Below are 24114 nucleotides of genomic sequence, written 5' to 3'. Positions count from 1 at the left end.
TATACTAATATATTAAAAACATTTTATATCACCTACTGTATACCATATTAATAGCTATATAATATTCCATTAAATGTATTGATGGACCATTATTTAAACAAACTATGATTGCTAAGCATATGCCTTTTATGTAATTAAAAGTACTATGCTAAATGGAAGCTGTACACACATCGATGATGGTTTCATGATCGTAAGTTCTTATAGGTAAGCTTACTATATCAAAGAACACGTTTTTTAAAGGATTTTCCAAACTTATTACCAAATTATCCAATACTTATATTTTATATTCCCACCAACAGTATGTGATTTCTGTTCCAAAAATTGATCCTTTTTTCAAATTTTATCAATTTGCTAGGTAAAAATGACACATCATTTTGACCTGCAGTGTTTTCAATTATTAGGGAAATTGAGCTTTTTCTCATTTGGCTAGCTTGTTCCTTCAATCAACAATAAAAGGCACTTATTGAGTACCTATTATGTTACAGATCAGTTCTAGGCTCTGGGGAAGATTAGTGCTTTGCAAATCATGTGAAGAATAATGAAATACTAGGAGACATAACACAAAACAAATAAGACTTAGAAGGGACAGTCATGTCAAGAGCTACAGTATGAAAAGGAAATTGGATCAGATGCATTTTTTTCTTCTTGTAATCTCTTTTTAAACTTTTTGTTTTGTACATATACTACATACAACAAAATACATACAAGTTAACATTTTAAAGAACTATAATTTGAAAATAAATGAACCAAATGCCCACACACCTATCACCCAGCTTAAGCAACAAACACAGCTGACTACCCTGAAGCCCTCCTATGATGCCTCCACCTGCCCCTCCTTCCTTCCAAGAGGTTAGCTGCTGCATCTTATATAAGCCACTCCTTGATTTTCTTTCTAAATTTTCCCAGATGTGAGGGTATCCCTGAATAACATACTGTTGAGTTTCGCCTGGCTTCGAATTGTGTGTAAGTTCTTCTGCAAATTAGTATTTTGTTTGTTTTGTTCTATTTGGCTTTTGCATACACTGTGTTTTTACCTGATCTGTGTTGACTACAGATTCATCATTTCCACTGATCTAAAGTCTTCCATTGCATAATGCACCCCAATATGCATATCCATCGTGCTGTCAGTGGACACAGAGATTTAGGGCATTTTCTCTTCAGAGCTGCCACAAGCAATACGGCTGTGAATAATCCTCCACGTGCCTCCCAATCAAACAGTGTGAGAAATCCCCTAGGATATCACTTAGATCTGCCCACATGCAATGATCACTTTTGAACGTTAAAAGTGGTTGAGTGATTAGCTTGTAGGATATACATGTGTTAGACCTAACTCCTAATAAATTGTTTCCTAAATTGGTTTCATCAACTCACTCAGGAACAGCAGTGTTTGAAAGCTCCTTTTGTTCCAAACAACACTTGCTATTGTGAGACACTTTAATTGGGGCCAGTGGAGGGTGTACAGTGACATCTCATTGCCGACTGTCCTGATAACTAGTGAGGCCAAGCACTTTTCACGTGTTCAATAGTTCCTCATTCCTCTTCTGTGTCTTCCCTCTTCATAGTTTCTGTCTCTGTTTTAAGTGGGGTATTCATCGTTTCCCTATTAATTTGTAAGCATTTGTATGTATCTTCAGAATACTAATCCTTTGCCAGGTATGTGTTGAAATATCCCAGATTGTGATTTGCTTTTTCACTCTCTCACTGGTGCTTTTTGAAGGCCAGAGGGTCTTAATTGTACTGTGGTTTAATTTATCCACTTTTCCTTTATGGTTCCTGCCTTTTGTACTTGATAAGAAATCCTGCTCTAGTCCCAAAGTCGTAAAGATATTCTTCTATGTTTTCTTCTAAGTATGTTAAAGTTTTGCCTTTCACATTTTGGATTTTAATCCACCTTGCCCTCTGGCTTCAGGATTGTCATTTGAATCTGGACTATGAGATAGCTTTTATGATTTTCCCATATACATAACAGACCCCAGCACCACTTGTCCAATAACCCATCATTTCCATGTGGACCTGCAATTGTGAGCTCTGCTATTTATGAGATTTCTGTTTTACAGGCATATTTCTGGGTTCTCTATTCTATTCCTCTGGTCTCATTGTGCTGATTGTGTCTTAACTGCTAAAACTTTATAAAAAGACTTGTTATCTTATAGAGTTATATGTTCTGCCTGGATCTTCTTAAGACTGCCTTGGTTATTTTCATCAAGTTACCCTTCTATTTAAATTTTAGAATCTGCTAGTCAAGTCCCACAAAAAATATCCTGTTGGAATTTTTATTCAATGGCTTTCAGCCTCTAATCAGAGATCGAGAATTGACAGAATTTGCGTCAATTGAGAATTTAATAATCAGTGGTAGAGAACTGACATGTTTGTGATAAGTCTTCCTACCATGAATATGGTTCTTTCTCCATTTACTTAGTTTCCTTTATTGTGGTTGAATACAACTGTATGTGTCTACATTAAAGGACCTGCAGGGCATTTGTTAAATGTGTGATGGGCATTCTCCCTTTGCCCTTGAAAGTGCCCTTCACCATTCCCATCATGCCCTGTGCCCAGGAGATGAACTCTGTAGATGCTACATCAGGAAGTCCCTGCATCCTGACTCCCAAGAGGGATGGAAATAAGCAATGGCCAGGAGATCACAGGAAGAGAGTAAGCCTAGGCATTGTCCTCCTGCTCCCTCTCTTCAGGCAACTGGTCAGAAGGGCTGTGCTCTTCTACTGAAACACTCACCTCCCACTTTCAGTAGTTGCCTAAAGCTGCAGCTCCCCCTCCAGATTCTGTTAGCCACTCCCCACGCTCACCCACCGAAGATCTGAGGGTCCTCTGGTGTTACTTACCCTGGGGGTTTGGCCATCTTTGTTGGTGTCCCTTCACCCAGCCTGCATCTTTCTAGTCATCAAACTCTACCTTGAGAATGCTACCTATTCCCTATGGAGACTGTGACTAGATACAACAGTGTATGTGTGTGTGTGTGTGTGTGTGTGTGTGTGTGTGTGTATGCTCTCTAATCCAGCAATTTCACTTCTAGGAATAAATTCTAAGGAAATAATCAAATAAGTATAAAAAATGTATATACGCCCCAAACATTTAACATAGTATTGTTTATACTACATTGGAAACAAATGTACATAAATAGGGGACTGGCTAAATAAATTCCAATACTTTTTGAATTAATGGAAAACTATACAGCTACTAAGAATAACATTTACTGAAAGGAAAGATAGCCATACTATAAATAATATTAACAAGTTAACAATATTAAAGTGACTAAAAATCAGGCTGTTAAACAACTTGTAGAGCAGGATCCCTTTTATGTTAAAATATAGATAGGAAGGTAGATAGTCAGACAGGTAGGTATGTAGATAGATGATAGATTACCTAATAAAGAAAAATCCACACTGGTAGATAAAAAGGCAATAATGGTTGTCTGTGGGGGATGAGGTGGTATTCAGTCTTTCACTTCTTGGTAAATGCAAGTAAGGTTTTAACATTTTATAATATAATATGTATAACATAATATAACATTAAGTTATACATTTTATGGTCTGATGGTTTTACAAACATTTTTTCTTCGATACAACAGAAACAGTACAAGCCCTTTAAATTGTACATAAGATCTCCTAGCCCCTCCAAAAAAAGATAATGGCCTATTTAATTCTCTGTGTTTAAATCATTCACTATAAAGGAAGGTTCAAAGGAAAGGTGCCCACACGTGCTGGGTGTCCCATGCTGGTCCTGGGTTGCACACACTGTCCTGCCATAGTTATTAAAGCTGTCCACTTCCACTCTCAAAGTTTCCTGGTTGGGGGATAAACTATAAGATCACGCCACTCAAAGATGAAATCTACAAATGTAACACTGCTAAATTTTATCCTAATACACAGTTTGGCCAGTCTCCCAGAAGTTCTGTTTGCATCCTCCAGGCCCCTCAGCCTTTGCTGTCTAATCATTTCATGTATTATTTATAGACAGAGACCAACCTAAAATATTCTGCCCTTCGATTCCCTCTAGCCAACAGCTGAAGTAATTTACCTTTGCCTTCACTGAAGACTAAATTGTCTCATTAAGGCTTCCATCTAAACCTTGTTATTTTGACTTTTTGACTTGCTTTGCACTCTCTGACATATAAAGTAGCAACAATTTCTACAATGAACAAGTGTATTTGTCCACCAGAAATTCTTTCTGTCCCTCAGCTTCCTAATGGTTATGTATTTGATAATCTGAAAAATTGCCTGGCACGGTTTAACGAGAGCATTTAAACAGACTTTCCCTACAAAGCTTATCAGGTAGTTACTTAACCTGTATGAATAGGTTAAATATTTTCCATAGTATTTATACAAATATGATACCTGGTATCATGTTCAACCTAATAAAAAGGAAGTTATTCTTTCCTTAAATTACTCCCGTTTCTTTCATTTTTTTCTTTCCCTTCTTTACAACCACTTGACTAACAGAAATGCACAGGGCAGATGTGGAAATGTCGCTTTATAAATACAAGATGCAGCCAGTATACTGTTGTTGTCCTTGTTTTAGGGAAAGAAAAGATAACTATTCCTCCAGGATGTACGCTTTGGCCATGAAACTGAGGTCTAAAATCAAGTCAAAGGACTATGTCAAGTTAAAAACAACAACAACCTGGAAATGAAACAATCTATGTGCTGCATCCAGAGTGGTGATGCAGAGGCTAGTGTGATACACAGAAAGTATCCCAGCACGTTCTGGGTGCTTAACAAAGGGCTCCTTGTTTCTGTTATTTCCCAAAGGCTCCAAGCACACATACGCTGCAAATTCTCTGCCAGTGGAGAAACGCTCTGCTAACGGCTTCATTCATTCCCACAAGCTATATTTATTCATTCTTCAACCAAAGTGGCATATTGAACATGTATTCCTGGAAATTCCTGAAATCCATTCATTAGGCTTTCAGCTAGCTTCTCATGCACCTCCACATGCCAGGAGCCAACCCTAGCAAACCCAAGTCCCAGATGCTCCATGGTCAAATGCCTTCATATCCAGTGCCAGGCAAGGTAAAGGCCTTTAGGCCAAGACTGCATGATGGAGTGATCAGCTAGCCCTGCATGTCGCCTTTTAACTCATAGTAAACCCAACCCCCTATGACACCACCCAAAATATTGCCTTCCATTGCAGGTCCTATGCCTTCTGCCTTCTGTTTGTTTCCCTAAACTCAGAATAGAAGAAGATTAGACCAGCAGATGGCTGACACGCTCTTGTGATTTGGGACAGCCCTTGAAAGTAGGAAGGTGGGAGGGAACAGCTTCAGACCAGCAGGTCACCCACTGGCAACCTCACCTTGATCATTCCGTGCAGCCCAAGAGACAGCATGTCATTCAGAGGGTAGACAGCAAAGACCCTGACAGCTACAGCTCAAGGACCATCATGCCCCCAGCACAGTTTACGTTTCTCAGTAAACAGGGAAAGAAAGCCCCCTGGAAACACATCTGAAATTGGGCAGTTTCTAACAGAACTAGAACTAAAATGTAAACCTATTTTAAATTACATTTTACCATTGTAAAAATTTCTAATTCGGAAAGACTATGGTTCTAGTGCTTCAGTTTACCTATAAAACCAGAAACACCGCTAAATACAGGTAATGACAAATGACCTCACAAAGCTGTCACAGCTGATGTCTGGAACAGCAATAGGATATAGGGGATAGTCCCCCAAAAAAGTTTAGAGACAAATGAATTATTCCATGAACAAAAAGTGGGGCCAATCTAAACATCAGTATATGAGACAAATACTACATGGTATCACTTACATATGCAATGTAAAAAATACAACTAGTGAATATAACAAAAACACAGACTCACAGATACAAAGAACAAACTAGTGGTAACCGATGGGGAGAGGAAAGGCGGAAGGGCAATACAGGGGTAGGGGACTAAGAGGTACAAACTATTAGATATAAAATAAGCTACAAGGATATATGGTACACCATGGGAATAGAGGCCAATATTTTAAAATAACTATAAATGGCATATAACCTTTAAAAACTGTTAATAACTATAGTGTACACCTATAACTTATATAATACTGTAAAGCAACTATGCTTCAATAAAAAAATAATAATTTAAAAAAACCAAAATATAAACATGCTATATGAATGCCTCCATGAGAAAAACACTAGGTTGGGAGTTAGGAGACCTAGGTTTCAAGTCCTGCTCTGGGGGTCATCCAACATATGACCTCAAACAACTTAATCCCTCTGGGTTTCTATTTCCACATCTATGAAACAGACATTAGATTTGATGATCTCTAAAATCCCCTTTCTGCTTGAAATGCATATCGTCCTGTAAGGGACTGGATTTTCAATATAAACCCCTGCAGCCCTGCAGAGAGTTCTGAAGCTACAAAGCCCCGGGATACCTTTTCCCTGTCTTATAAGCAGCCCACAGGCTGTGTCTCAGATTCCCACACTGGGTGCCCAGGGGCTCGGCTGTCCTGGGGAACGCCTGAAATTTAGGCAGGGGCCGCTCTGGGGCTGAGGGAGCAAAGGGTGCACATACTAAGATGAAATGCTGTGATTTTCACTGAAAAGTACCATATCCAAGCAAAGCTAGTGTTCACACTTTCTCCTTAGCTTGGAGGTCTTTCCTGGAAAAGAAAAATCACCAGCAAAACCACAGTCCCTAATCAGTAGGCCCCAAACCCAATCTTTCAGCAGGACAAGAAAGGTTCAGGGAAAGCCAGAGCTGTACTTCCCGGCCCACAGCCCACCGTGATCCAGCCCAGCGTCAGCTCCAAAGGTTGGGAGGGGAGAGGCAGGCCACTTGCAGCCTCCTCCTGCCTGACCCAGCTTCACATGGATGGAGAAAGAGAACCCGCTTCTGGATTCTCAGCCTGCACAAGCCACAGCTCCTCTGATTCTATCCCTTAAATCCAGTCTCCATCAGGAAGCAACCAAGAAAATGTGTTCTGTCCCAAGGCTGATTCTGGAACAGGGGAGATAGGTGACCTCCAAAGAATCCAGAACAGGGGAATATCTTCAGCTACAACAGAGGGCACTTGCGCTAGATGTAACAGCTCTGCTTCATGAGTTTAATAATAATAAAGAAAAGCCCAGAGATCAGAGCCACTGTCTAAAGCAGCTGTGCAAAAGGAGAAGACATCCTCTGTGGAAACGTTGCTCAGTGATCTATCAGTGAGGGTACTTATGCTCAAAACTAAGTTACATAAACAAGGACCAGAGTCAATACAATGAGGCCTGCACCCCTACCAAGCACCGCTGAAGGGGAGCCGCTTGTAGCTCCAAAGTCAACGGCAAAGTTTTATCAAGTAAAATAGCAGAAAAGGGGAAAGCAAAAACATAACCTGTTGTCACAGATATTTGAAGTATTTGAAAACAAATCCGACCAGAATGAGCAACTCACCATTCAAAACGTAATTCAAGAAATTGCAAGAAAGTATTTGAGAAGGAAACACAAGTAAAAAGGGCAAGAGTTCTACCCTGGGTACAGCAAGAAAATCTGGAAACAACGTGTTCGTGTCCTGGGGGGAGAAAGCTAACCCTGTAGAGATGAAAGAGGCACTCACAGAGAAAGGAGGACTAGCAGATAAGGGGAGGCGAGATGGGGCCTGGGATAAAAGGGACCCACGTCAGTGAGGAGCTTCAGAAATCTAAGTGACAAAAAACATGCAAAGACCACATACACAAATTGTCTGCTGGGAGGCAGCCCAGTTCCCACAAGGAGGGCCATTGTCATCGGCACCGAGTGAAAGGGTAAGACGTGATTCCACCCTGCCCGGGGTCCCTCTGCCCTAGTCCTATCTTTTAAACCTGAAACAGGAAACTCTTCTTGGAAGTAAACAGAAGAAGCGGGGTGAAAAGTGTCAGGCTTGAGCTGCCTGGAACTGAGGGCAATTAGAATAAAGTGGAGGTGGCACGTACAGTGAGATATTCTGGGGAAATACTTATTTTCAAGAGATAAATGAGACTCTGGTCTCAAAGAAGAGGAGACCAGGCATAGCCCAGTGTGAAGCCTGAGGAGGGGCAGGAGGGATGGGAGCTGCTCTCCTACGGCTGCCACCAGCTGGAGGGAGAACCTGGCATGTGGGGTCCACAGGAAAGGGATGGGCTCTGTCTCCCAGGGTGAAGCTGTGCCCCAGGGTGAAGCTGTGCCTGGACGCAGCAGGACTTAAGCTAAGGTATCCTTCCTCTGCTTGTCACTCACACCCTAGGTGGACAAGAAGATGTCTCCTGGAGTTGGGAAGGAGGAAGACAGAAAGGTAGTACTATGACATGCCCGTTCACTCCTGCATGTGTGATTCAGCCCAGCTATGAAGAAGTCACTGGCATCACTGCCACCACCCTGGTCCTGGCCCTCATTATTTCTCCCTGGACCATCATGATTAGAGTCTTCCACACATCCCTTCTGACCTAACTCTCCCTACACCTCAGCCCCCACCAAATCTCTGCCACACTGCTTGCCACCAGAGTACGCTTTCCAATGCACAAATCTGATAACGTCCTTTCCTGCTTAAATGTCTACAATGCCTCCCACTCTCTACAGCGGTCAGCAAGCTGACCTGTGGACCAAATCCAGCCTGCAAGTGACAAATGGGTTTAATGTGTTTAAAGAGCTGTAATAATAATAATAATAATGGAATACTACTCAGCCATAAAAAAGAAGGAAATAATGCCATCTGCAGCAACATAGATGGGCCCAGAGATTATCTATACTAAGTGAAGTAAGTCAAAGAAAAATATATGCTATCACTTATATATGGAATCTAAAATATGACAAGTGAACTTATTTATAAAACAGAAACAGGCTCACAGACATAGAAAACAAATTTATGGTTACCAAAGCAGAAAGGGAGAAATAAATTAGCAGTTCGGGATTTGCAGATACAAACTACTATATATAAAATAGATAAGCAGCAAGGTCCACTGCAGAGCAAGGGTACTATATTCAAAATCTTATCATAAACCATAATGGAAAAAAATATATATATATCTGAATCACTATGCTGTACACTAGAAATTAACACAACACTGTAAATCAACTCTACTTCAATTAAAGAAAGAACTGTAAAAAAATAAAAAAGGAATATTTGACAGAGATGTATGTTCCCTGCCAGGTCTGAAATATTTACTATCTGGCCCTTTTCAGAAAGTTTGTCACCCCTCATAACTTTGGCAAAGAGCAAAGCAGCCAAGTATACAGCAGATCTTTCATGATCCTGCCCGGCTGCTCCTCAGCCCCCTCCGCCTGGCTCTCCCGGCTCTGAGCCCCCCTGGGACAGAACCATACCTGGCCCTGGTCCTCACGGTGCTCTGTCCTGTCGTCCGTCCGGGAAGGCCAGCTCCTGGCGACGATCGCTGACTCAGGCTTCCTAGGGAACTGCACCTCCGGAAACAGGGTACTTCGGCCGCCCCTCGCAAGTCTTTCCTTTCTTTACACCCATCGGGCCATGAATTCACAGGGGTGGGTTTCCGCGGGGCTTCTGCGAGGCTTCCGCGGGGCTGGCTCCTTCCCCTCGGCTCTCACGCCGCCCGCTTCTGGCCCGGGGCAGGCTGCCACCTCACCGGAGCCCTCTCCGGCTTCCCTCTTTCTCCGACCACTCCGCCAACACGAGTCAGGAAGCGCTTCCGCTCCGCGCGGCGGGAACCGGGCCCTCGTTCGTTCACAGCGATGCCAGCAGCGCGCTGGGTACCGCCGCCACCGCTTCGTGGTGCCGTTCGCGGGGCCTGCCTTTTCCAACAGTACCTATGCCCTCGAAGGCTCCAAGGCCCCTTTTCTTGTAACTCCGCGTGTATGGGGCCCCAGGAGCCACTCCACCTTTGCTAAAAGGCCTGGAGAACACACAGCGCGCACCGCTCCGCTTCCCCTCGGTGTAGATCCTTTCTGGAAGCCGCTGGAACAAGGCGGGGCGGGGGCGGGGGCGGGGCCCTCCCAGGAAGAGGGCGTGGCCACAGCGCCCGCCCCAAAGAAGGGGCGTGGCCACGGCCCCCGCTCCAAGGACCCCGGGTCAGGCTGCCCTCCGCGTCGCCTGAAGAAACGCAGCCACACGGCGCTGACGGTGTTCCAGTTTCTCCCTGATGCCAAGGCACCTGTCTTGATTCTTTGGGGACATGCCATCATGTGCAGGCCAACGCTGCTGCTTCCTGCTGCCCAGATTCACCGCCCTTCTCCTCCAGGGACCCGATTCGGCCACCTGGAGCCCTGGAAAGGCTGGCGTGTCCGTAACCGCCCCCTGAGATCCCCACCTGCCGTGGGCGGCTGGGCTCTTGGGCACCACGTCCGTCTGCCCCTCCCTCTGTTGGCCTCGGTACCCTAAGCAGAGAACCTCCCTCGGACAGGACTTTTCCAAGGATGGGGAGTTCGGAGACGCAGGAAGGGCTGGGAACCGCTCAGCACCCCGTCTGTCTCTTTCTCTTGCAGCCTGCAAGTACGCCTGCCACAGGACATGTGAAGCCAAGGTAAGCGCCGCCCGGCTCCTGAGGGTCTGCTGGGGCCACCTGGCCGCGTTGGGCGGCGTCGCGGGGGGGGGCGCTTTGGGCCGCGGCCACGGGCACGGCTGCTCGAGGCTTTCTGATACGGGTGTATCGTTTTCAGCCCAAGAATACGCCCAGGCGCGCTGAAATCCGTGTTTTCGAATTATAGAAAAATAACTCCAAAGAATTTGGTTTCAGATAAGACTTCGGTCATTGTGTCCCGGCCGTGTGACAGCTTTTTCTCCACAACAAATGATCCCTTTTTTCTGATGCTTTTTGGGGCAGGGCGGGCGTGGGGACGAGGTCGAGGGCACGCGCCCGGCCTGGGGATTTTCTGGCCTCTTTTGAGGGTAGTTCAGAATTGGGCTGGGGTTTCGGGCTGTCACGGAGGTCTGGGGCCCTGGATCGGGCTGGGTGCCTGCGTTTGTGTCTTCTCCGGAGGGGTTCAGTTGCTCGGTTGAGTTGGGACTTAAGTTAGTAGGAATGAAGGTTCCTGGAGGTGGAATGTGCCTGGGCCACAGTGTCTGCACCGGCCAGGGGGTCCACGTACAATGTTACCCATCGATCGCCCCTGCTGACTGGCCAGCCCCACCTTTGTGGACCCCTCAGGGGTCCTGCAGGCTGTGCCTTGGGTGGAGGTCCAGGGAGATGGGGTTTTGGGGAGTGTGGGGATTTTGTCACTCCTGAGAATTTCCAGCTGGTCCTGGGGCTCCAAGCAGAAGGGGCGTACGTGTGCTGCAGGCTGGCTTGGTGACGAACCACGAGCTGGCTTCACATGCGTGTGTTCTCCGTGTGAGGACCAGGGTCCTGGCCCCTCCACACTCCCTGCCACGTGCACAGGCAGGAAGACGCACTCACGGGGGTCCCCGTAGTGCACACCCCCCACACACATGCACACCCGTGGACACGCACCCACCCACACGCACACCCGTGCACACGCCCCCACACCCGTGCACACGCACCCACACACATGGACACCCGTGCACACGCACCCACATACATGGACACCTGTGCACACAGCCCCACACATGCACACCCGTGCACACGCACCCACACACCAGCACGTGTGCACGCACACCCACAGACATGCACACGCAGAGTTGGAGAAACCAGAGGTGGGTCCAGCCCTGCTTTTTTCCAAGAAAGTGGTTAAATGACTTTTCCTGTGTAACTTTCCATTTTGGAGTGTTTGGGGCCCACACGGGAGTCGGGGAGGTGAGCTGGGCTCCGTGGGACCCGTGGCCCAGACCCCATGCTGGCCCCCCACCTCTCCCGAGGTGTCATAGGATATGTGCTGTAGCCCGTCTGAGACCAGGCCCCACTGCAGGCGTTTCCAGTCTTGCTCTGGAGAAGCTTCCCCTTCTGTCTGAGGCTGGGCGCTCCCGCTCACATCCACCCCTGGCCTGACTGATTTCTGACCCGGCTCTCTTTGGGGTCTGCTTCGCCCACAAGTGCACTGTTCTCCATCCCCACTGTGTGCTTTACGCCTCACTGCTGGTGTCTAGGGGTGTGCCCTGGCGGGAGGGAGGACGTCCCCTTGGGGGAGGATTCTGAATTTCGGAGAGGGTTCCCCACCCCTTGTGAGGATTTAGCTGGGCTCCCAGCCCCCGGGGGTCTCTGTCCTGTGTAGCTCGTGGCTCCTCACCCGGGTGGGGAGGCTGAGGGGAGAGCCACCCCCAGGGACACAGCAAGATGTGTCATTCTGCATGTGTGTGCATGCATGTGCGTGTGTGGACGTGTTTGTGCACGTGTGTGCATGCTCGGGCGTGCATGTGGATGTGTTTGTGCATGTGTGTGCATGCATGTGTGTGTGTGCGCGTGCTCGGGTGTGCCTGTGCGGGCCCCCACCTGTGACACTCTGGCCAGCCGGCAGCTCCGGACCTGCAGCTGCACACGGCACCGGCTCCTAAAAGGCAGCCCAGGACCAACGCCCCAGGGGATTGAATTCTTTGGTTCAAAGGAAATTCCAGGAGGCTCTCTTATCCTGGATCCTGGCATCGCGAGCCCCGTAACTGCAGCGTGCTTGGCTAGGTGAGCTTTTCTTCGTATTAGATCATGGTCGGGGGAAGCATATCCGTCCGTGTCCATTTTTTCGATAACGCGGCTTTGAATGGCAGGAGAGAGCGCCAAGCAGCGACAAAGGCCCTTCTGATTCCAGAACCGCAGCGCTGTTGCTGCTGGGCAGACGAGGGCCGTTAAATTCTCAGCCACCCCCGGAGGACGGGCGGTCAGGGGGCCGCTCAGTCTCCCAGGATCTGAGACGTGCTCTCCGACGGCTGGTCCCCGCTCACTGCGGGTGTGCACCTGACTGTGTGTGCCGGGTTTCTCTGGGGACGCTTTGGTCAGGAACATGGGCTTCAGTCTAACATCTGGTCCGTCCACTTACTGACTCGGGGGTGGAGTGGCTGCGGGTCCCTCTTTCCTCCTCTGCGGCCCTGGGGAGGACCAGAGGGGAGGGCTCACTATGCGGAGCATGGGAACCTGCCAGTGTTGATGTCATGCCGACGCCACCAGGGCCACCGCCAGAGGCTCCCAGAGGGCCTGGATGGCCCCTGGGCGACGTGGGAGGAGAGGGTCCTCCTGCAGAAAAGGGGTCGGGAAGTGGGGCCGGGAGCTCGCATCAGGCCACTGTCTTCTGGGTATCGGGCCTCGTGTGTGATGAGGTGAGGCTGCATGGTCCATTCCAAGGGCACCAGGAGGCAGAGACCTGGGCTGCATCCCAGCAGGGCACTCGTCTGCTGGGGCGCATCCACTTCCCCGAGCCTCAGTTTCTTCGTGCATCAAATGGGTGCATGATCCTTCTGCAGTTCCCCTGAAGCAGCTTGCTGTTAGCTGTTAGTGGCAGTGACTGTAATCCCTGAAGCTTTAAGGACGAGGAGTCACTCATGGGTGCCCGTCGGGGAGGCTGGAACTCTGGGGGTCTTGCTCGCTGGGGGGCCGTGCGCCTTCACGGCCATGTGTGCTCTTGGGGCATCGTGATTTGGCTTTTTCCTGGCCGCTGTTCGCTCCTGGTGAGAGGAAGAAGGAAGTGGGAGAAACCAAGCCGATTCAGGAAGGTGGACGATGGAGAGCGGACAGGAGGGCGGGGCTGCTGGCGGTGCCCTCAAGCTGTGACAGAGGAGGGTCCTTGCTGGGCCGCCCATCGCCCAGGCCCGTCCCTGCCCGGCCCCTGCTCTGAGAGGCATCCTGGGTTCAGTCTCAGAGGCTGCACAGACCCCCAGAAGTTCCTGCTACTGTCGGCCCCAGAGCTGGGAGCACGTGCCACTGGCTCAGAGGATGCACCTGGGCCCCTCTGTCCATCTGGGCTGCACAGCACGCCGGCCGGGCCCCTTTCTGGACCTGCTGTGATGGGCGCCTGGTCAGAGACACAGCCCAGGACCGACCATGAGTGCTGCCTGCTTGGTTTCAGGACGGGAGGGGCATCCCGTGCTCTGCCCAGGCCCCCTGGCTCCCGCGGGGGCCGCTCCCTTCTTCGTCCTCCCTGTGGCTTCACGTGGTGTCCCAGCTGGGGGCCGCCGCCCACTTCCACTTCATACAGAAGGAGAAGTCTCTGCCCTGAGAAGGAGCATAGCACCCTGCCGCAGACCGCCACCCACTCTGCCTTTGCCAAGGACCCAGGGACCCACGTCACGCTGATGGCTGATGCAGGAGCTGCAGTGACTTGGTCGGACAGGCCGTCTTCCAGATGGCATCTCTGTGCCAAGGGACGGATGAGGCCCAGAGCCGGCGACCTCCCCAGCACCAGCCACCACGCCTCGCCTGGGTGTCCACAGGTACCCACTGGCTTCAAGGACGGGTCTGTTTGGTTTTTAATTGAAGGATGGTGGATGACCAGTGTTGTGCTGGTTTCTGGTGTACAGCGTTCAGCACATGTGTATCTGTTCTTTTTCAGATTCTTTTCCATTATAGGCTATTGCGAGGTATTGAATACATTTCCCCGTGCTGTACAGTAGGACCATGTTGTTTATCTCTTTTATATACAGTAGTGTGTGTCTGCTAATTCCGAACTCCCAATTTATCCCTCCCCACCCTTTCCCCTTTGGTAACCACAAGTTTGTTTTCTGTGTCTGAGTCTGTTTCTGATTTATAAATAAGTTCATTTGTGTAATTTTTTTAGATCCTACATATGAGTGATCTCATGTGGTATTTTTCTTTCTCTTTCTGGCTTACATCACTTAGAATGACAATCTCCAGGGCCATCCATGTTGCTGCAAATGGCATTATGTTGTCTTTTTTATGGCCGAGTAGTATTCCATTGTATAAATATACCACAGTTTCTTGTTGATGGACATTTAGGTTGTTTCCATGTCTTGGTTATTGTAAATGGTGCTGCAATGAACATTTAACTTACGACCTGTAAACATTAACTTATATGTCTGCTGGTTGACCTTTGTCTTCAGACGGCTCTTCTCCGTGTAAGAAGGTCAGTGGCTTCCCTTCTGGGGCTGCTGTGTCTATGGCCTGGTCGGTCACTGGATGAGATCCCGCAGTGACATGACCCACCCACTGTCACACGACTTCCAGATGCTGGCATTCAGGGGCGCTGGGTTTCTGAGTTCAGGTTTCTGCTGTTCCGGGTCGCTTTGGTGCTTTGCATCCCTCACGCATCGGCCACAGAGCTGACGTGAGTCTGTGTGTGAGCCTGGTGGAAGCCCCCAACCGTTGGGAGCTCCGGCTTGCTGCCAGTCTCCCTGGAACCCCCACCCGCAGGCTCGGGCCTGGGCTTCCCTGCGCTGCCCGGAAGGATGCCCCGAGGACCCAGGCGCCTGCCCGCCCCTCCCCGTGGCCCTGCTCACCTCATGTCTGTGATGTCTTCCCTGAGACCCCGGCCCTCCCCGGAGACACAGGCAGGAGAGCATGTCTCCCCAGCTCCCGGCAGCTCCCAGTCAGCTGGGCTGGGCCTGAGCTGCTGGGAATGTGAGTGTGGATGTCCAACGGCCTCGCTGCTGGAGCCTGAGACAGCCCTGCACGAGGGAGCTGGGGCGCTGAGCCCCATTCTCCTGCCCAGCCCTCCCATCCCTCGAGGCCCCAAGCCCACTAGCCAGCTCCGATCCGGGCAAAGCGCCCCTCTCTGCCCGCACTGAGCCTTCAGAGGCATCCGGTGCAGGAATGAACTGGTCTCATGGTGGGAGAGGGGTCTGCCTTTACCTCCCGCAGGATGTCACCTGTGGCATTCCTTCTCCTGGGAACAAATGACCTGAGTGAGTAAAAAGGAACGAGGGAGTTTTCTCTAAGACCCCTGGTCCCGCGAGCAGGGCGCCTGTGAGGGTCTGTGTGCACGACACCCTGGCCCCACGTCCACGGGCAGCCTGACAGCCTCGTGAAGCACAGTGGTGCCTGTGACCCAGCGGGTGGCTTTGGGGTGAGGAGATCGTGCAGCCCAATGTGGAGCCAGCAACTGGCCACTAACACATCTCAGAAGTGAGAGCCGTCAGCCACGTCCCTGAGGGTCATCCGTGACAGTCTGTCTGTGAGCACCACGGCCTCTCTGGGAGGTTGTCCTGTCCTTGCCCAGCCTCCAAGGAGGCCCGGGGCCCAGCCTCTGCGTCTCAGGAGTGTTCACCCCGCCCTCCCCTCCTCCCACTCCCCCCGTTAAGGGAGGAGCCGGTTAATGTCTAAAGTGCCCAGGTCAGCAACGTTCCCAGATTTGCTGTGGGCCAGGCCCCAAGCTGGCTGCCAGGGCCGTGTGGGCTGCCGCCATCCGGGACCAAGCAGGGAGGTCAGTCTGGGTAGAGGTTCCGTTGATCCATGTGTGCATGCGTTTTCACATTTGGCCATTTTTTTTTTAATGAATAGTTCTGTTTTAGGGCAGTTTCGGGGTCGCAGCAAAATCGAGGGGAGAGTACGAATTCAGGGACTCACCCGGAGCCCTCTTCCCACCGGCGTGCATGCAGGCATGGTGCCACTTGTTCAGCGACGCTCCAGCACTGCTGCCTTATGACTGACGGAGTCCGCGGTGCACACGGCGGCTCACTGTGTCGTTCGCCCCGTGGATCTGGACAAGCGTCCGATGACATGTACTCCCCGTTAGGGTCCCACAGAGAGCAGCTTCCCTGCGCTGCATGTCTTCGGATCACCGCCTGTTCCTCCGTCCTCCCCGACCCCTGGCAGCCCCTTTGCTGTCTCCATGGTTTTCCGTATAGTGGGAACCATGCCGCCGGCAGCCTTTTCGGACTGGCGTTTTTCTCTTAGCCACGTGCATCGAAGGTCCCTCCCTGTCTTCTTGTGACTTGACCTTTCACTTCTCTTTACTGCTGAGTAATATCCCCCTGTCCGGAGGGACCGCAGTTTATTTATCCATCAGCCATGGAAGGACATCCCGGCTGATTCCCTGTCCTGTGTTTCATTTTCATAAGTTGTCACTGGGGTTGGAAGAGCCATTAAGCTCCCGTCCCTTTTCCTGTAAGACCGCTTTCCTGGTAGGCCGTCCCCACCCATCTTTTTTGATTTTTTTTTTCTTTAATTGTGTTCCACATTTTTATTTGTTTATTTTTGGTGAGGAAAGGTAATTAGGTTTGTCTGTTTATTCCTGGAGGAGGGGCTGGGGCTCGAACCCAGGGCCTCACGCATGCTGAGTGCGTGCTTTACCACTTGAAGTATACCCTACCCCTTTTTTGGCTTTTTAATTAGAAGAAAGTCACTCTGCACATTGCAACCCCGAAGCTGTTACCCCAAGGCCCAGAGTTTGGGGGCTGCCCCCACCACGTGAATTCCTACCAGCAGAGGCCATGGCCCGTGCGCGGGGGCTGCTCGGGAGGTCAGCACGCCTCGTGCAGCCGTGCCAGGGAAGTGCTAGTTTTCTGTAAACACAGCGGCTTCCTTTGTGCAGAAATTTGTGTTTTTAAAACCATGAGTCATCTGGGCCCGAGCTGGGGCGTCGGTCTGGGCCTTGGGTCTGCCTTAGGCTTGGAGGCGGCCAGCTGGACAGGTCCCCCGGGGACCGGCTGGCTCTGCTGTCGGTGGCCGCGGGTCCCCATTCTCCATGCCCGTCTCAGGGGCCTTGCTGGGCACCAGGCAGGCTGGTGGCACCGCGTCTGCCATTTCACAGGAGGAGACAGAGGCTGACGTGGAGGCCGGCATGGATGTGGTCGCGTCATTGAAAGTCTCGCCCCCCCATGACTGATTCGCTCCCCAGTGCAGCCCACGTCTAAGTGATGTTTATGTAGGATTCACCAGCCTGCCCCCAGAAGAGCCCAGAAGGGAATTCTAATCTTTTGAAATACATTCATTTTAAGTAAATCATAGAATATAAAAACCTGCCCTGTTTTCCCCAAATCGTCACTTTTTGTTCCACATTGTGGAGTGGGTGGCCCACGAGGCAGGGCCCACGCAGACCCAAGGTAGACCTGCACTCACCTGCCGCCCGGCAGCCTCCTTACCTGGGGAACAGGAGGCAGTGGGACAGCCTGGGCCACCACACGTCCAGACGCACTCTGCTATTTACACATGGGAGGCGCCCTGGGAACCAACTTTTGGGCCACATCCTTCCCACTCCTGGAGCCACGTGTGTCACACATTCTTACTGGAGAGGCCATCCCTGAGGGGAGGGGCACCTGGGCCTGGGGGCTTCTTACGTTGCTCAAAACAGCGTCTGAAATTCTGGGAACACGCGTTTCTCCGCGTTCACTGGAGCCGGCTCCGTGCTCCAGATGTTTGATAAACCCCTCGACCATGGGTCCTGGGACCCTTTGTCACAGTGGTCTGCTCCTGGGCCTGACTCAGGCCCTTGGTCAGTCCCAGCGGGGTTTTAGTTCCATCAGCTTTTTTTGCAGTCATAACACAGTTGGATGCTAGACACATGGTGTCTCCAGGTGAGCCTTGGAGAGCTGCGGTCATTTAAATGTGTACATTCTGGAAGGTTCCTTCCAGCACCGTCATCTTTGGCCAGGCACCTTGTGGTCCTTTATAGGAAGACCAAGGACCAGGGCCCTGTCCCTGCCCCCACCCCATCCCGAGGACCTGGGGGGACAGGATGAATGGTAACAGCAGTGTTTTGAGAGATATTTTAAACAAAGTGATTCCAGTTTTCTCTGGGACCTGCCTTGGGCACAGGGGACCCAGTTTCCCGGGAGATGGTCAGACACAGGTGAGCTGGCTCGCTGAGGCCGGAGGCGGGGAGCAGAGGGGCACCTGCCTGCGGGGCATCGGGAGGGCTGTCCCACCTGACCCACGTGGCCGGGCTTTCGGGTCAGAGTAAGGGCAGCAGGACCACGAGGCCCCTCGATTCAAAGCAGATGTCCCTCTGGTGACATGTCAAACGCGTGTCCTGGTGGGTCAGGCGGTGAGGCAGGAGCCGGGCCGAGACAGGCCCCTGCAGCCCTGAAACGTGCTGTGGGCGGGGCACCTGCCACTGCCGTGTAAACAAAAACAGGACGACGCCCTCGGCCGTGATTATCTGCCCTGCTGCCTGTCAGAGACGGGGCTCCCTGTGCATGGAACCCTGTCTCAAGTGGTTGTTTCTCTCCCTGCAGCTGCGCTCTTATGGGGGAACAGAAGTAGTAAACGGGCATGTCCATGTGTGGCTGTTGGAAGCTGCCCCTCAAGCCAGGGGACCCCTGGGGAAGGACCCCCGGGACTGGGTCTGGGTTCTGATGGCCCCGTGGTAGCTCGTGACTCTGGTGGTCCCCCTACAGCTAAGAGGATGGCAGCGAGTCCCTGCCTGTCCCCGGGTCTGGCAGGGTTTTGTGTCTTCTGCTATCCGCAGATCGGTCCTCCCGGCCCCTCCTCCCCCCTGGGCCATCTGTTCTGGAGTCGGGCCTGCAGTCCCTGGTGGTTTGGGGGTGGTGAGGTCATGACACGTCCTGTCCGGGAGAGGGGGTTCCAGCTGGGTCGTGGTCTCTGAGGTCCCCCCTCTGCTGCCCTTTCCCTCTGTTGTCTCCCAAGTGTTACATTCAAGCTGGGAGGGGTGACAGAACCCTGTGCCAATGTCAGTGTCCCCTGTCCCCCGTGGGGAGGACAGGCTCATGGGCTGTGGGACCTCTGCTCTGCAGGCCTCATGCTCAGGGCACTGGCTTTGGAGCCATCCGCACAGCTCTGGACACCCGGTGCCTCGTGTCAGACCCCCTCCCCACCACATGTGTCCGTGTGCACCCCCGCCACCTTGGGGGGCCCCCCCCACCAATGTCAGGACCGTGGCTGGACACACGGGGGTTTCATGGGGTCTGTGGGCTCCCTCATGCCTCCTGTTTGAAGTTACTTGTAGTTGGAGGAGAGGAAGATTTCTAACCAAGCTGCTGGCGGTGCTTCTGCGAGGCTGCTTGTACAGGCTGGGTTTCAGCTGAAAAAGCCCCGGTTTCTCCTTCTTTCAGCTCCATTTTGAGCAGCAGGATGACAGTAGTCAGCCACGCATTGGAGTCCCCGCCTCCACATTTTAATTTGCAGAGTTAAACTCCAGTCTCGCCCTGCGCTTTCTTTTCTCTCCAGCGAAGCTGTTTATTTTGAGCAGGGATTCAGGATGTGCCCACTTCTGTTTTCCGTCAGGCACAGAAATAGCTCCTAGGGGCCCCTCTGTCCCCTCGGGGTCCCGTCAGTGTGTCTCAGGGCATTTCTTCTTCTTCTGTGTCTCTGCTCTGCGCACCCCCCAAGCCCCCCTGGAACTTCCCAGAGCAGGTGTGCCGTGGTTTCTGCCCGGGGCTGTGCACGGGGCTCTGGGCGGCCGGCCTCCCCCGGCCCCACTCAGGGCATCTTCAGAGGAAACTCACCCGGCCTCTCGCAGGGTGGAAGGCAGATATCCTGGTTCTGGAGTCTTAATCTGAAACCTTTTTGTCCTTAGAGATTTCCTCCTTTACTTGGGAAAAGCATTTTGTGGGAGAAGCCTGCGGGGGAGCTGGGAGCTGCCCAGGAGAGGGGAGGGCCGGGTTCTGGGGAAGGGGTGGCAGGAGGGAACTGCTAGGCCTTTGAAGGAAGGCCTGGCAAATGGAATGGGCCCCGATCAGAGGGGCCGGGGCTGCAGGCAGTTCTTAGGCTCTCGGGTTGGGATTCTGGGTGGAGAGTGACCCCCATGAGCAGGATTTAGCAGACGTGGGTGGAAGTTTCGTGGCATCAGGTGAACCCAGGCGGGTTTATGGGACATGGGTACGTGGACATTCAGACTGAGCTAGCTGGCCTTATGTGGCCTAATGCTAAATCTGCAACATTTTCTTCTAAGATTTTTTTTTTAATGGAGGAACTGGGCACGGAACCCAGGACCTCATGCCTGCTAAGCACACGGTCTACCACACGCTCTACCACTGAGCTATCAAAAAGTACCCCTCTTTTAAGATTTTTTTTACTTTGTTTTATTTATTTATTTTAACTTTTTTATTGATTTACAATCATTTTACAATGTTATATCAAATTCCAGTGTAGAGCACAATTTTTCAGTTATACATGAACATACATATATTCATTGTCACAGTTTTTTTCTCTGTGAGCCACCACAAGATCTTGTATATATTTCCCTGTGCTATACAGTATAATCTTATTTATCTATTCTACATTTTGAAATCCCAGTCTGTCCCTTCCCACCCCCCGCCCCCTTGGCAACCACAAGTTTGATTCTATGTCTATGAGTCTGTTTCTGTTTTGTTTTTTGTTTAGATTCCACATATGAGCAATCTCATATGATATTTTTCTTTCTCTTTCTGGCTTACTTCACTTAGAATGACATTCTCCAGGGACATCCATGTTGCTGCAAATGGCGTGATGTTGTCAGTTTTTATGGCTGAGTAGTATTCCATTGTATAAATATACCACCTCTTCTTTACCCAGTCATCTGTCGGTGGACATTTAGGCTGTTTCCATGTCTTCGGTATTGCAAATAGTGCTGCTGTGAACACTGGGGTGCAGGTGTCTTTTTGAAGTAGGGTTCCTTCAAAGGCTTGATCTCGAGAATATATAAGCAGCTCATACGACTTAATAAGAAACAACCAAACAACCCAATCCAAAAATGGGCAGAAGACCTAAACAATCAATTCTCCAAGGAAGAAATACAAATGATCAATAGGCACATGAAACAATGCTCAGTATCACTAATTATCAGAGAAATGCAAATCAAAGCTACAATGAGGTATCACCTCACACCAGCCAGAATGGCCATCATTCAAAAATCCACAAACGACAAATGCTGGAGAGGCTGTGGAGAAAGGGGAACCCTCCTCCACTGCTGGTGGGAATGCAGTTTGGTGCAGCCACTGTGGAAAACAGTATGGAGATTCCTCAAAAGATTAGGAACAGACTTACCATATGACCCAGGAATCCCGCTCCTGGGTGTATATCCAGAAGGAACCCTACTTTTTTTCTTTTTTTTTTTTAATTGAATCTCTTTTAAGATTTGGTGGTAAGTTGCAAGCTATTAAAATTTGTCACTTTTTCCTTTTCTCCTCAGACCTTCCCTGGATCAGAGGACAGTTGGAAAAGGCCAGACTGCTCATTGTCCCATTTTTAGACATGTAAATTGCGTTCTTTTAGGTATTTTGGGGGAAATCCCCTCGGTATCCCCCTTTGTGGACTGCACCATTTCCATCCTTAAGCAACTGTTGTTTCTGTTTGCTTCTTTTATTCCTTTCTGTTTGCAACAAGTAAGGTGTGAAAAAGTCGTGGGGGTGGCACCATATCATTTTTAAGCTCTTCTTTTAAGAAAAAGGAAATGTCCCCCCTTTATTTGTCCTGAAGTTTCAGTGCAGCTCATGGTCCCGTGTGTCCTGGCTCTGCCTACCTTGTGCACAGAGACTGTTATCTGGGCCAGTCTGGTCGAGGTGTTCAACCCTGAGGGATGGTGTCCTGATCCCTGTCCTGGGCCGTGGGTCCCTGGCTGCAAGGACGCCCTGGCCATGCAGCTGTCAGCCTGCAGTGTTGGGGGGAGGGGGCTTGGTGTGGGAGGGTGAGGGGAGGGGCTGGTGCCTGTGTGATGGTCGGGACACCCCCCCAGGAGGACACCTGCAGTGGTCCTGTGGGGCACAGACTGGCCAGGGACAGATGCTCCAGGTGGGATAGGTGCATGGGTACCCTGCTCCTGCCCTGCTGTTGGGGGTCCTCAGGGCAGTCCTGGCTCGGTGCTGGGGTCCCCTCCATTGTCCCCATGTGCCTTCTCCTCGGCCAGGACCTTAACTTTTATCCTGAGTATGAGTAAATTGAAGCAAAACGTGCTCCTTCACTCACTAAGACCACCGGGCAAGTTGTTTTCCACGTTACCTGCCAGACCTGACATCCAGACAGGTCCTTCCCCAGAAGCACATGGAATTCCGGGGAGCAGCGGGGGTCTGTCCCTGCCGTGGGACACCACCTTTCAGGTGTCCTCACCTCCCGGACCCACCCAGGCAAATGCCAGCTCGCTCCCCGCTGCAGGTGATTCCAGAGCCAGCCCTGCTGCCAGAACACGCTATCTGTGCTCTGCAGGGAGTGTCCCCCAGCTCAATGGGATGGTCTTCCTTCACTGTCCCCCTCTTGTAGGGACCTGGGTGCCCCCCACCCGCTTTATCAAAGCCGCTCCTGGTATCTCTTGGTTCATGGCCCCGCATCCCCCAGGAGGTGGGATCCGCATTTCACAGCCGAGGAAGGCTGAGTTCACAGAGCAAGGGCTCCTCGAGTCAATCGGGCAGGGGCGCTCCAGAATTTAAGGTCCTCAGCCTTTTCTGTTGTATCCAGCTGACTCTGTGGCACTGGAAACTAAGCATATATTTGAAAATCAACTTTATTTAAAATTGAAGCCCGCATTCAGAAAAGTCCCATGTCCTAAGTGTCCAGCCCAACGTGTTTTGATGCTGGACGCAACTGTGTGATCAGATCCCAGGTGGAGAAATGGAGCATGCCCGGCGCCCGGAAGCCCTTTTGCGCCTCTGTGGACCCCGCCCGCTCGGACCCTGCTTCTTCACCCTGGAAGCGGGCGGGCTCCCGGGGAAGGGTGTGCGCCTCTGCCCTGAGTGGGGGTCTTTGTGTCCCCCTCCGGGCCCTGTGTCTCGTCTCTCCGGGCGGGGTGACCGGAGATGCCCCAGGGGGCTGTCAGAGACGGCCACACTCCTCCTGGAGAAGGAGCCCCACATTGGCCCTGGGGCATCCGCAGCACGGTGGCTCCCTCGGAAGCCAGGTGCAGGCTGCGCCTTTGTGGGGTGTGCACTCACTGTCACACACACAGTCACACGGGCAGACTCACTCCCATTCCCCAGGGCACGGTTGCTCCTGCCTGCAAGGCCCCCTCTGTCCTGCCCACTGGCCCACCCGGCAGCTCCGGGGCAGGCTGCTGATAAGGGCAGGCAGCAGGCACCCTGCAGGCGGGTGCGGCTGGGCGCAGCCCTGTTTGTTTGTGGTCGTCCTTGGTAACGGTGACTCGCCCCACGTGGACCTGTGATAGGGCCATGAAGTGCAGGCCTCTGGGGCCCCCTCTGCGGCTTCCTTAGTCACTAGTGGGCACTGGCTCTGCCTCCTATCCCATCCCTCAACGTCGCCTCCCTGACACCCTTACCGAGGCTTCCATTCCTGTCGGGAGGAATGTGGAGTTTGGACCCAGCGTCACGCCTCCTCCCTGTAAGACCAACCTACGTGGCCCAGATGGGACGCTCAGCAGCTTCCCAGGTTGTGCAGCAGCCAGAAGGGCCTGCAGGTGTGCCTGGACCTGTTGGGACCGGGCGGAGGGCATCCCTGTCCACACATACCGAATTGCACATCCCGGTCCGAGCGTT

This window comes from Camelus bactrianus, unplaced genomic scaffold, assembly GCF_048773025.1.
Source record: "Camelus bactrianus isolate YW-2024 breed Bactrian camel unplaced genomic scaffold, ASM4877302v1 HiC_scaffold_30, whole genome shotgun sequence".
Taxonomy (NCBI): Eukaryota; Metazoa; Chordata; class Mammalia; order Artiodactyla; family Camelidae; genus Camelus; species Camelus bactrianus.
The sequence above is the reverse complement of the archived record's forward strand: the minus strand, read 5'-3'. Positions refer to the sequence as shown.